The 14,904-nt window shown below is 41.4% G+C and overlaps 1 protein-coding gene across 6 annotated transcripts in view; it reads right to left on the bottom strand.

Annotated features, from left to right (window-relative positions):
- The window catches only part of MID1 (midline 1), a 371,359-nt gene extending 357,124 nt beyond the window's left edge, over window positions 1-14,235 (bottom strand). For 5 of the 6 annotated variants that reach the window (XR_009050264.1, XM_057718033.1, XM_057718040.1 and 2 more), the window contains exon 1: window positions 14,065-14,235. The gene's annotated coding sequence lies outside the window, so the exon portion shown is untranslated. Of the gene's footprint in view, window positions 1-12,395; window positions 12,495-14,064 lie in introns of those variants that run through there. The other variant, XM_057718035.1, reaches the window with a different exon arrangement.
- Window positions 14,236-14,904: the final 669 nt, after the last annotated feature.

Genomic DNA, 14,904 nt, shown 5'->3' with positions numbered 1-14,904 from the left:
TAAGCCTGGCAGGTAGGGAGTCAAGCACTGGATACTTGGGTAAAGCCTGATAGTGGAAATGGTTTCAGATAGGACACCCTCTCCCTCCCACTCCCCTTCAGAAATTTAAAGTGTTCAGTAAACATTAAGCCAGGTTCTTCTGGCTCAATAAATGACTCCTGGGACTATGGAAGGCATTTGGAGGATTAACTCTTTAGGCTACCAGGCTATCATTCACTGCTCTAGGAGAATCATTTACTAAATCCGGAAGAGACAGCCTACTCTGGAGCACCTCACAGCTTAGGAACCAGGATTCCTGCTAACCTTTTTGAGGAAGGGACATTTAAAAAGCAAATTGCAGACCTCCTAGGTGATTCAGTGGTTAAGAATCTGCCTGCCAATGCAGGGGACACGAGTTCAATCCCTGCTCCAGAAAGATCCCACATGCTGGGGAGCAACTAAGCCTGTGCGCTACAACTACTGAGCCTGTGCTCTAGAGCCCGCGAGCCACAACTACTGAGCCGTGTGCCACAACTACTGAAGCCCGTGCGCCTAGAGCCTGTGCTCCACAACAAGAGAAGTCACCACAATGAAGCTCCCACTCACCACAATGAAGAATAGCCCCTGCTTGCCGCAACTAGAGAAAGCCCGTGTGCAGCAACGAAAACCCAACACAGACAAAAATAATAAATAAATAAATTTATTTATTAAAAAAAAAAAGCAAATTGTGTTCACGCTATTACAGAATACGACTAATTACAAAAACTAGACAAGCCCTGCCATCTCTAGGGGTCAGTTTCACTGGGATGAACCCTGCCAGGACAGTATTCCGCAGCCTGTCTCTGGCACCTAGCCCTTGGTTGGCTGCTTTGTCATGTGGACCAACAGTGCCCCTTTCGCCTGATTCTTGCTGTCTTCCATCAGTGGCCCGCTTTCATTTCTGTGCCGTCTAATCCTCTTTTTCAGCAAGACACCTTGAGAACAATGTCTTCTCAGCCCCACCTAAGCAAGCATGATGACCATTTTTGTCTCGTTTCATATTTCTTGATTTTTTGATGCTAACTCCTCATTTCTTACTTTCTTCTCTAGTTGGCTTTTCCTGCCCATTTGCTTACACTTTGCAAGCATTTCCCCTGACGTTGCATTCTCACTCTTCCTTTTGTGTTTTCTCTGTCTCACTCTTGCTCTTTCGCTTTCTTTGGTCCCTGGTATTTTCTAGCAGTTTGTGGCTCGCCCCCTCTTTTCTGGATCCTATCGCCCTCCACCTGCTTGTTAGCTCGGCTTTTGTTTGTAGAGGGTGGGCTTGGCTGGGGAGGGGAGAGTAGATTTTTGTTGCTTTGAGACCTCTCTTCCTCTATCATCTCCTGCTACTCTTTTGTTTCCTTTACTCTTTTTTCTTTTCTTTTCTTTCCTTTTACCCCTGACCTCTTTGGACTGCCACATAACTTCTAAATCATCATACTTGGTCTTATTTGTAGAGACATGGATGCACCTAGAGGCTGTCATACAGAGTGAAGTGATTCAGAAAGAGAAAAACAAATATCGCATATTAACACATATATGCAGAATGTAGAAAAATGGTACAAATCAACCGGTTTGCAAGGCAGAAATAGATACACAGATGTAGAGAACAAACATATGGACACCAAGTGGGGAAAGCAGGGAGATTTGCGGGGGGGAATGAATTGGGAGATTGGGATACCAAATTGTACACTCTAAATACATGCAGTTTATTGCATGTTAACTGTCTCAATAAAAGTTCTTAAAAAAATAAAAAAAACTTCTATAAATTCTAATCAATCAATCAATCATTATACTTGGTCTTAAAAAATGTGACATTTTCTTTTCTTATGTTTCATCTGACTTTAAAAAAAATCAGTCAACAATGGCTACAGCTTATCCAAACTTTCAAAGGGAAACATACATTTGTATGTATGTAATATACATAGATACATGCGTAAATACATATAGTGTCACTATATAATACACGGTGACCCTAATAGATAAAATAAGAACTGGATGTACTAACAGTAATATGTGGAAATATTCTACAGGAACTACATAAGCCCGGAAAAGGTCTTGGAAGCAGCAATAAAAATTAATTTTATGATAAATATATTTTGGCATATAACAATATTCACATTTCATTGGAATTACTAGTGTTATATATTGAAATCTAAAGTTCACTGTGAAACTCCTGATCAAGAGCAATAAGTTATATACAACACACACACACACACACACTCTCTCATACACACACATACGCACACACTCTCTCTCTCATACACACACACACACATGCACACACTCTACTGCTATTTTCCCCACAGAAGGGAGGTCATTTAAAAATAAACTTTTGTATAATCTGAAACCCACATATTGACTTATGCTACCAAAATACAGCCTGGAGTAAGCAGAGAAACAAATAAATCAAATGGACAAGTATATATAAAATAGACTGTTTCAGAGATAACACGGGACAGATTTTATTAACTAATTTATGATCTACAATCTGTTGGTAGAGACCTTCCTCCTCCCCAGTTTCAGTCTTCCTGAGCAGGATAAACAGACCAGAAGGCCTGATGGTGTGCAAAGTTCACATCTTTATCTTTGCAAGAACTTTATTTGGGGCTCTGGAAACAGAAGTTCTCACCATTTTTCATTCACTGTAATGTTTGATGTGCTTTCTCTTTGCTGTGACCTTCACTTTGGACCATTCTACTAGGTTCCTTCTTTATCGTTGAACTATTGGCAAATGATTTACTGGCAGGTAACTACATTCACAGGCAGAGTGAACTCTCTCTGGTTTGACACTGTCTAGCTCCGGCTTCCTGCTATTGCATTGTGACTCCTCAAACATCCAGACTTGGAGCAACTACTACTGCAGATGCTAATTAGAAGTTTCTATGGAATGCTCCTGCTTTGAACTCAGCAAAACTAAAGCCAAGTGAGTCTTTACGAAGTGAAATAGCAGCCCCTCTGGGAGATACAATTCGGATTTAGAATTGCCTTTTTAAATTGCTCTTATATCTTGAAATGCATTTGCATCAAAATGGACCACATAGAGAAAAAATTATAAAGGCAGAGAACGTACTGGAAAGAGGAAGCTCTTAAAAGCATACCTAAGACTTCTGATTAAGAAGCGGAAGATAACAGCTTCCACTCCACTTCCTTCTCCACTGCTCTCACACACCCAAATCCTTATCTGGGTGTATCCAGTAAACGCTCAAATATCCAGAGCAGAACCAAGCACAACTTGGTTATCCGAAAATTCATACAAATGTCTCACATTCTTCCACCAAAACAAGTGAAATAATAAACAAAATGCCTCCCACTCTCTCCCACCCATTTTTCTACATGAAAATAAGTGTTTCTTGCATGGAAAAATAACTGAATGGGGTCTGGATGGGACACAATCTTTCTGATAATTCAGTGAGAGATAAATGTGGTTATAAAGAGACAAAAGTGTGCCAAAAACAGAGGGAAAGCAGTGGAACCAGGCAACAGGGGCAGACTTCTAGTAGTGACTAGGATCCTGCGATGCCGGAACACCTGCAGGACGGACACTAATACCTGGATTCCATGGGGCTTAATCTCCTCTGCCCCCTCACCTGCCCATTCCAGTGTTCTTCTAACCCGATGGCTGTAGCTTTCACTGTCTAATGGCTCCCTTCAATGAAGGAATATTTGGAAGCCAGAAAGGAATTTGCTGAGGTCACTCAAGGGCAGTGGAATTACATATGTCGTATAAAATGCTCTCACTAAACTGATGCTAGAAAAACAGAATGGGAAAGCCTTCACCCAAATCCTACAGGGAGTGTGTAGTTAATCGACTGTGCTCATCTGTTAGTGCAAACTCTCGGGTTACATTTTCCTAAATCCTATAGTCCTCTTACAAGTGATAAGGGATCTCAGCTGAGAAAAGCAATGTAGTTTATTACTATATGGGATCCCTTAATCCAGGCTGAGAGAGAGGAGAAGAGGTGGCTGGAATGAAATAGAAGGAATTCCCTGGACAACTGAAGCTAATAGCTGCCCTGTACATTATCAACAAGGCGAAACTTCACTAAGGTAAACTTACAGAGTGTTGAGATCGCAGCTGTCAAAACTCTCACACATCACCCCACCCCCTAGGAAGTTCTTGAAAATAGCCACTCTTCCTCTAGGCTTAACTGCTGGTCAATTTCAGAGTAATAACAGTAACTCACGTAGGTACCACCTTCCACCACATCTGAAGTTATGCTGATTGTTCCAACAACCCTGTGAGGTGGATATTTATGGTCTCATTTTTAAAGATGGGAGAACTGAGGTTCAGAGAAACTTAGCATCACAAAGCTAGTAAATGTTTTCGTTTTTGTAGGTCCTTTTCTTCTCTTGTGTTTCCCACAAAGCTAGTAAATGGATGAGCTAGACTTTCTGCCTCAAAGCTTGTGTGTTTTCCACTCCATCAGGCTACAAATTGATTCCTCTCTCCACCCTCAAGTCAGGTCAACTTTCATTGTTCCCTTCATCATTAATGATGCCACTATTCCTCTAGTTAGGTGGACCAAATTCCGGGGAGTTTGCCTTGACTCTTCCTGGTCCCTCATCATTGCTCATATCCAATTCATTACCCACTCCTGTCTATTTCACCTCTGAAATATAACTGAAATCATCCACTTCTCTACCTCCAGGATATTAGTACAAGTAGATATCATCTTGCCCTGGACCCCTCTCTTAGGCTCACCCACATTCACTCTGATGCCCCTGCCCGATCTCGTCTCCACGTTGCTGCCAAAGTGGTCTTTTGAAAGACAAATATCATCCCTTGTTGAAAACTCCCTGATACAGTCTGGCCATTTCCTACTCCTCCAAACACTGACTCATATTCTTTCCTACTACCTCTCAGCTGAAGCATCCCTTTCTTGGGGAAGCTTTCTCTGACTTCCCTTGATTATTTAAATCCTCCTGGTGCAGTCTCATGGCAACATATAACTATACAGCTTTTATTCTAGGCAGACTTTTACTCTTGTTTGCATGATATGTCATCAACAGCTGTCTCCTACACTAGACTGGAGTGCAGGCACCACTTTGGTCTTAGCATGTAGGGTGATGCCTGGTTCAAAGCAGGAATTTGATAAATATTGTTGAATGAATGTTGAGCTTCTCCTTTTTTTCTGTTTTCCTGCCCTCTTTCCATTCCTGTATCCTCATCCCTATCCCATTCCTTGTCCCCTCTTCACAGGCTCTTGGTCTCTTACTTCATCTTGATGGGAAAGAAACCCATGCCAAAGCAGTAAATGTGGCAACTACATGTGTTGCTCTCTCTAGAGCCATTAATTTCTACTAAAACACTCTTGATGTCTTAAAAGACAATTAAATCATTCTCTAATACTGAGATTTTAGGCATCCCTCTGGGATGGGGGGGATACACTCTTATTTCCTGAGGTCTCAGGGGAAATGCTTTCCAGTTTAACAAGGCTGACATTGAGATGTATCTTAAACTTGTTGCTGCCTAAGGGGCAGTCATGATATAATTGTCATTTCCCACCCATGAACCTTCTTGGTCATAGAAGTTCATATTTTTGTCACTTCTATTGAGTTCTAGGCATTATTTGAAACAAGCCCCCCACATTAGGAGAAGAGAAGTCACATGCTTGGCAATGCCTCTCAAAGAAATGAAAAAGAGGAAGGGCTTCCCCCAGGCCCGAGAGAGATCCTCTTAGGGCTCAGGTGGGACTAGAGGAAAGTTGTCTGGACAGATACCTAGGAGATCTATGGAACCCACCAACAGTGCTGGTTCTTAACACATTTGTGGACATGTGTCAGAAGGGCTAAAGAATTAGCTCACTGACAAGTGCAGTCACTTGGTGGATATTCCTGGGGGCATGAAAAGATAACTGCATTCTCAGGTAGGACTATTTGAGGAAGAAATATAGTTCTGGATGTTACCTTTTGGTAGAGACTCAGCAACAGTAGAGATGCTCCTTAAAAAGCAATGCTGGAAGAGCAGAAAGAGAAATTAAGGAAACTCTCCCATTCACCATTGCAACAAAAAGGATAAAATACCTAGGAATAAACCTGCCTAAGGAGGCAAAAGATCTCTATGCAGAAAACTTTAAGACACTGCTGAAAGAAATCAAAGATGACACAAACAGATGGAGGGACATACCATGTTCCTGGATTGGAAGAATCAACATCGTGAAAATGACTGTACTACCCAAAGCAATTTACAGATTCAATGCAATCCCGATCAAATTACCAATGGCATTTTTCACAGAACTAGAGCAAGAAATCTTACGATTTGTATGGAAACGCAAAAGACCCCGAATAGCCAAAGCAATCTTGAGAAGGAAAAATGGAGTTGGTGGAATCAGGCTTCCTGACTTCAAACTATACTACAAGGCCATAGTGATCAAGACAGTATGGTACTGGCACAAAAATAGAAAGGAAGATCAATGGAATAGAATAGAGAACTCAGAAGTAAGCCCAAACACATATGGGCACCTTATCTTTGACAAAGGAGGCACGAATATACAATGGAAAAAAGACAGCCTCTTCAATAGGTGGTGCTGGGAAAATTGGACAGCAACATGTAAAAGAAGGAAATTAGAACACTTCCTAACACCATACCCAAAAATAAACTCCAAATGGATGAAAGACCTACATGTAAGACCAGACACTATAAAACTCCGAGAGGAAAACATAGGCAGAACACTCTATGACATACATCAAAGCAAGATCCTTTTTGACCCACCTCCTAGAATCATGGAAATAAAATCAAGAATAAACAAATGGGACCTCATGAAACTTAAAAGCTTTCGCACAGCAAAAGAAACCATAAACAAGACTAGAAGGCAACCCTCAGAATGGGAAAAAATAGTTGCCTATGAAACAATGGACAAAGGATTAACCTCCAAAATATACAAGCAGCTCATGAAGCTTACTACCAAAAAAGCAAATAACCCAATCCACAAATGGGTGGAAGACCTAAATAGACATGTCTCCAAAGAAGACATGCAGATGGCCAACAAACACATGAAAAGATGCTCAACATCACTCATCATCAGAGAAATGCAAGTCAAAGCCACAATGAGGTATCACCTCACCGGTCAGAATGGCCATCATCACAAAATCTGGAAACAACAAATGTTGGAGAGGGTGTGGAGAAAAGGGAACTCTCCTGCACTGTTGGTGGGAATGTAAGTTGGTACAGCCACTATGGAAAACAGTTTGGAGGTTCCTTCAAAAACTACAAATAGAACTACCACATGATCCAGTAATCCCACTCCTGGGCATATACCCAAAGAAAACCATAATCCAAAAAGAAACATGTACCAAAATGTTTATTGCAGCACTATTTACAATAGCCAGGACATGGAAGCAACCTAAATGCCCATCAACAAATGAATGGATAAAGAAGATGTGGCATATATATACAATGGAATATTACTCAGCTATAAAAAGGGATGAGATGGAGCTATATGTAATGAGGTGGATAGACCTAGAGTCTGTCATACAGAGTGAAGTAAGTCAGAAAGAGAAAGACAAATATTGTATGCTAACCCACATATACAGAATCTAAAAATGGTATTGATGAACTCAGTGACAAGATAAGAACAAGGATGCAGATGCAGAGAATGGACTGGAGAACTCGAGGTTTGGGGGGAGCGGGGGGCGAAGGGGAAGCTGAGACGAAGTGAGGGAGTAGCACAGACATATATATACTACCAACTGTAAAACAGATAGCTAGTGGGAAGTGGTTGTATAACAGGGGGAGTTCAACTCAAGGATGGATGATGCCTTGGAGGACTGGGACGGGGAGTGTGGGGGGGACTCGAGGGAGGGTGGGGGGGGAGTCGAGGGAGGGAGGGAATATGGGGATGTGGGTATAAAAACAGATGATTGAACTTGATGTACCCCCCAAAAAACAATAAATAAATTAAAAAAAAAAAAGCAATGCTGTATTTTGGCACAGAGCACAATGGCATGGTGCAGAAAAGCACACACATGACGATTGAACAGTGATTTAGAAAAGTTGGAATCTTAAACAGTTTATCTTGCCTATATTTTCTATTTTATGTATACACAGGAGGAATACATGATTTTGTAAAACACTGGTCTAAATAAGCCTAAAAGAATTCTTTTAATAAGTGTAGCATAAACTGTTTCAATGCTAAGAAAACACTGCTACAGTCTAAATGGAACAATTTTTTTTTCTTTCTTAATGTTGCATCTTACAATAGATGATATCTCAAGTTCAATAAGTCAGAAATCGGGTCACTTGATCTATGTTTTGATAAAGCCACTTCTGTGGACTGAATTGGGCCCCACCCCCACCAAGTTCATACATTGAAACCCTAACCCCCTGATGTGGTGATATTGGAGATGGGGCCTTTGGGAAGTAACTAGGGTTAGATGAGGTCATGGGGGGAAGGCTGCCATGATGGGATTAATGCCTTTATAAGAAGAGGAAGGGAGAGAGATTGCTCTCTCTCCATCATGTGAGGGCACAGTGAGAACACAGCTATCTGCAAGCTGGACAGAGAGCCCTCACCAGATACTGAATTTGCCGACACTTTGATCTTGGACTTCCCAACCTCCAGAACTGTGAGAAATAAATACCTGGTATTTAACCACTGGGCCTATGGTATTTTGTTATAGCAGCCTAAGCTGACTAATACAGCTGCACTGCTTCCTCATCAAACCAACAGCATATGGTCCCCACTTGCCTTAGCCAGGAGTGAACCCTTGTCAGGGCACATCAGCCCAAAGGACACATCCTGTCCACATCACAGGAGCCACATCAGACTAAATGCTATATTCCACTGGGGTGGGATGTGATGGGTGGGGAGTGGGAGAAAGAGCAGGATCTGAGGATGACCTTCGGGGCATAACACCTTAGAGAAGTCCATCCTCAAGACCCCTGGAAAATCACTGTTATGAACTGAAGTCAGGGATATGGTCTACATATTGTTAATAAAACAAGTGGATTTTATCAGTGAATTTACTAGCCCAGTCCCTCCCACCATTGCTGTTGGAAAAGCTTTGAAGCTGTCAAATTAACAAGTACAAAATGAGAATTTTTTTGTTTTGCTTACAAAATGTGTTATTTTGGGGAAAACACCTTAAAAAGGAGGAAACTTCCATTTGAGATAATACAGATTGCTACAGAAGGAAGAAGCTTTTAGAACAAGGGTCTCAAACACAAAACCTACAGGGGAGAAACAGGTAACACAAATAAGAAAAGAGGACCTGGTACAAGACATTAGAAAGTATATCATGCTTCACTGAAAAGCATATTTTACATCACCAAGTGGGCAAAATTACACACGGGACACCAGCGTTCATCTTCTACTTCTTCAACCCTTAACTGTTTACTTGAGGAGGCCTCATTCACTCCTGCCCATTTCAGATCCAACCAATACATATTGACTGGCCTCATGCCCAGCCTCGTGCTAGGTGCTTTCAATACGCATAACTGTCCAGTGAATTGTGTATTTATGTCTCCAGTGACAGATGAGGAAATTGAATCCCAGAGAAGTTTAAGATGACTTGGCCAAACCCACCATCCACTACTTTGGAAGACGCTTGGGAAACACTGCTATTCTTTTGTTTCTTAGCTTTAAGCCAAGTATATCAGTTCGAGTAAACTTGTTATCCATTCTCTAGTAGTTTATATACTGTTTTGTTCCCCAAGGCAATGCATGATGAGTGTGTCAGTACAGATCTAAATAACTACACAATTAGATACTCATGGGGGGGAATAATTTGGTTTAAATAACCAAGGCCTCTGTTGCAGAACAATACCTATAAATAATGCAGTATTTCCTGGCTCAAGCTCTTTGACCAAAATTCCAATTCTGTCACGTGTTAAAACTCAAACTGTCAAATTGAGGAGGCTCTGCTTAATTTCATCTCTGTCTCAAGTTTAGACAAGTGAAGAGCAACTCACAAGAGAGGGTGAGCAGTTAGAGCCAATCTTTATGCAGATCCGGCCATGAAGCACCAAGCATATCTGAGAATGCTATATTCCACAAAGCACTGCTATCCATTTTTATTTTCCTTTTAAATAACAAATAAAATTAACTGAACCCTTGGCAATAATATATAAAGTAACTTAATTTCTCTGAAAGGTTCACTCACAGAAGATTCTCTTATATGTGACTGCAAGCAATTAATTAAAAAAATGGAAATGTATTTTTACATTTAACTAGAAGTCCTAGTCTAGTCACGTCTATCACCTCACCAGCCAAGCCTTCTTCAAATATAAATATATTTTAAATTGGTTTTGCCAATGCCCTAGATACTTGGAAAATCCTACTGGTGCAAACTGGTTATTAATTCATGGTCCCTGATTCTAAGCCTTACAGCTACAACCTTACAAGTAGAAGATGCTCTTGCCAGCTTCATAAGGATTGTCACTGGACAGTTAGTAATTTCCAGTGGTTAAAAGCCAGTATAAAACTCTCGAGTTACCTAGAACTCTGGCAATCTCTCTTCTTAATGCGGTGCCCTAGGAACCCCTGACAATCCAAGAAAATGTGGTCTTGAAAAACACATCAGCAAAATATAAAGAGGTATCATTCTGCTCCCTGTCATTCAGGGACGCTCTGTAGGGAGCAAGGTGGCATCTTTCTTCTGTAAGTACACCAAGTTCATTGGCATCTACCGGACACGTTCTGACCTGGAAATCATCTGGTCACTGAAAACATGAACATCTTGACCTGTGTGTTACCTGTGTTCTGCCCACCGGTTGGAAAGCTCTGACTTCAAGAATGTCCCTCAGGACCATCAGCCAAAAATTAAGTTTGTAGCAAATCATACTTCCTATGCTGCATACCATTCAGGCAATGAGATTTCTCTTTGCAGAAATGCTATCAGTTGCATGAAGATTTGGTTTAAATTCATCTGTCTCTTATATACCCCCTTTTCCTCTTGAGTACTCAGCATAGGACTTCAAAAGGCACTTAATAAATATTTGCTGAATGAATGTAACAGGAATTAATAACGCAAAATGTTTTTGAAAAGGTAATTGATGTCAAATGGTAGGCAGAGAAAGCCAGAGAAAGTTCACCAGGGATAGGAATGCTGTGTACAAATTTGGTACAGTGTCTAAGGAAAGAATTTACATTTAATAAATAACTTCTGAAACCAGGTTCTTTTATGTCATTCCCTCTGGACTAGGCCACACTGGTGGCAGGAGCATCTCAGCCAAACAAACCATGATAGTAGTTTGAGAAAGGGAAGTGTAAGTGATAACTCAACATTAGAAAGGATCCCAAGAGGAAACACTTTGCCATCAGCTTTCTAGGAGATCTTTAAGAACAGAACAACATCGATGACAACACACAAATACTTCTTTAAATTCTTTATAGAATAAAGAGGGCAAACTGGATGACATACATAGGACCTTGATACCCCCACTGTAGCATGAAAGATGATAAAAATGAGGGTATTTTTCATCACATTGAGCCCCAAGGCGCAGGTTAACACAGTGTAGTTGAATTCTGACTGGCTCTATCTGTATTCTGGGCCTGGATTGTCAAAGATGGTTTCCTAGCTTTTACACATCATGATAGATACAGAAATTGATCCTATCTGTACCACATACTGGGGCAAACTGAGGAAGCTATGTGGTCCACAGATAACCTTCAGGGGGATACGCCCAGCCCAGGCACAGCCTGATGACCCAGATGGCAAGAGGGATCAACTTCTGGGCATGTCTGCCACTCACTTATCATATACCAGTACTCTGTGGCCCATCTGTTGGAAAGCTTTGCCTTAGAGAATGTTCCTTGGGATGATCAGGCAAAAAAGGAGCCCTCAGGTAAACCTGCAGCAAACCATACGACATATGCTGCACTTTTCCAAGGAGTCATGACACATGTTAGCAAAGGACCATATTAAGGCTCCATTACTCTCTTTCCACCACCCCCCCCCCCAACCAGGATTTTTCAGTCTCCTTAACCAGGACACTTACTAACATCTCACACACCTAAGGAGGCTGCCAAATGGTTCCAATGTCCACATAAGCACACAACACCAGTGACTTGAAAAGAGCTAATGCAGCACCACTGCATCCTACCTGCCTTTCATAGGAGGATTAGTTCTGACGCTGAAATAACTTTAATCTTCAAGAAGGAATCCTCTTGGAACTCTATTAACGCTAAAGTGTTAAATACAATAATCACTATTCCTGCCCCCAAATGAGCTGCCGAGGAGCCGAAGGTAAGTGGATTCAGGAATCAGAGCTCCCAGTCATTGACAGTGATTCACAAGCCACTGGCAAGGAGAACACTAAACAAGAGATTCCCCAAACCCCAAGCTTACCCCCAGCCCTCCCCACCCCAGGAGACTTATCTATCTTTCTGGTTATATACTCCCTTGGCTGTTGATGTAATTAGTGTATAATAACTGTGTACATATCAACTCACAGAAAAAACGGCGGACGTGCTAGTTGATTTGGCTTGGCGCCATCTCTTCGGCAGGGTGAGACAACCCGGTATCAACATCTGTTATTAACCGTATATTTTAAAATTGTGTTTTGTGTCTCCTGGGTTACTAATTCCCATCGAAAGCAATACAATATCAAGACTCCTGTTTTTCTGAGCAGCATCTAGGAGATAACAAGCTTTAAAACATTTCATTAGTCTCCTCAGTTCTGTTGCTTGTGTTATTAATTTTATTTACTAAGACATCTACTGTATTCCACACACTGCTTTTCTCAGTTTCATTCTCATGGAGGTGAGTAGGTTTCATTTAAACTGTGTTACCCCGAAGAGTAAGGCTTTTTCAAGTCGAGAGCTTTAAATAAAACTGGCCGTAGCTTTTGTTTTTACGAATAAGCAGTTGCCAATCCCTGTATTAAATCAATAGCCCGACTAGGGAATGGACTGTGACTTGCAATTTGTTTCCAAAGTGGCCATTCTCTCAAATCTGCTTGTTTGCGCTGATTACTTTCCTTGAAATTAATTTAAGAAATTAATTTCTTAATATGATAAGTTGGAAATTGGGTCCTCGTGCCACTTGCCTGCTCCCCAAACCCTTAGGATTAAGTCGCTGTGCGGGACAGAAAACGACAACATTTCTCTGAGAGATGAATAGCCACAGCATTCAAAACAATTATCTAAGCTCGCTCAATTAAGAAAACCACCTTGCCATGAAAAAAATAAAAGTATGTAGCCAATTCCAAAATCGCGTTGGATGGCTATACTATTTTTTTTAAAAAAAGATTTTCTTTTCAAAAGTTTCACCTACGCCCCAGAACTCAGCTGGAATAGTTTTTTCTTCTTTCTCACTCAGTTGCCTCTTATAATTGACCATTCCTGAGTATTACTAAAATTCCCCTGCAAGTCTGCTAAACACTTTCACATTTCCATGTTTAATTACATTCAGATTTCAATTTTTGTCCACATATAGAATAAAGCCTAATTTTAACTCAATCGACCGCAATGCCTTTGACATAAAGCCTTTCTTCGTCTTTCTTGCCTTATAGATAAATAGACATACACTACTTGTCAAAATGCAAGAGTGGGCTTCTTTACATTGTCTAGAACAAAGAGCCCAGCTCGGCTCCTTTCTTTCCTCAGTGTCTCAGAAGGTGTCCTTTATTACATGTGCAGGATGCAAGGATTTTGCTGCCGCATGAATGAAAAATGATACCTTCAGACTGCCTTTTTAGTGACAAATTGCACTTCTGCAGACTCTCACACTGCCTGTGGTTTTAAGAACCCCACTTAGATTTACTATTACTTCCTTGGGGACTCAGCCTTCTCGCAAAGCACCCCGGGGCTCATTTCCACTCTTTCAGAGTGCAACAAAGATGAGAAAGTTTGGTCATCGCGGTGGGAGAGAAACTCTGGGCTAGTAAAAAACACTCTCTGGAATGTCTAAGGTGCGAAAATCACTGCCCCTGTGGATTCTCGGGGTACAAAGCAGGCAGGAAAAGTTGTCTGGAGGTATTTGCGAAGCATTGTGTTTGTTCAGGAAGGAGCCGTGGGGTTAGAGGCTGAACGAACGACGCCTCTCCCTTTGCTTCCTGGGTGAGAGCAGTGAGGCGTGCCCCTTAGCAGAAGCAAGCAGAGAGAGATCGGTAAGACTCACCGGCTTCCCCATTTTTCCCAGGACGGGGTTTTTGTTCCTCAACTGGGATCTGGAAGAGGCAAACCTGTAGGTCCTCCAGGCAGGCTGCCTCGGATCAGCTGAATGGCTGGGGCGTTCAGGAAGCTTGCTCTGTCCAGCTCGGAATCACTCCCCCTCTCCGGGCTGTGTGCTTCCACGCCTCCCAGTCAGCGCAAAAATCCGCCAAACTCAGGTCAGCCTAACAGGTTTCCTTATATAGGTAAACACGAATTGCATTCCTGGTGAAAGAAGTTAACTAGGAAGCCCGGTAACCTGGTTAACTCTACACACGCCAGAATGGCTCAGAGTCAGCCAGCCTGCGTTCGGTTTGGTTGCAGTACAAAGGGATTTGTGCGATTTAATTAGAATCATCTTTATTCCCGGCAGTCTGCAAAATTGGCCCTTCTAGTGTAACTGTGAGTCAACAGCTAGTATTTTATATCATGAGCTATGACCAACCTTATATTATATAAAGGCATTGTAGGGAGGAAAACCAAAGCCTAGGATATTAGCATTTATCTTTCATGTTTTTAAAACCAGGGTAACTTGTCTTGAAATTATTTTCAAAGAAGTGAACAGAACATGTGATGGGAAGAGAATACGAATAAACTTCCATCAAGGAAGACTCCAGTGCCTTATCTGAGCATAGCAACTAATAGGCCTTTAGAAGATAATGCAATAAGATCATTTTGAGTTTACTCCTTTTACAATGCAGTAATTGCTACTGGTTTTTTTTTTTTTTTTGATGGGCGAAATGACACATAATGACATCTATTTATTCCCCGAAATAACCCTCCTGAGCTCACATATTGAAGTGTTATT

This window comes from Hippopotamus amphibius, chromosome X (genome assembly GCF_030028045.1).
Source record: "Hippopotamus amphibius kiboko isolate mHipAmp2 chromosome X, mHipAmp2.hap2, whole genome shotgun sequence".
Classification (NCBI taxonomy): domain Eukaryota; kingdom Metazoa; phylum Chordata; class Mammalia; order Artiodactyla; family Hippopotamidae; genus Hippopotamus; species Hippopotamus amphibius.
Note: the sequence above shows the minus strand (reverse complement) of the source record. Positions and strands in the feature narration are given on the sequence as shown.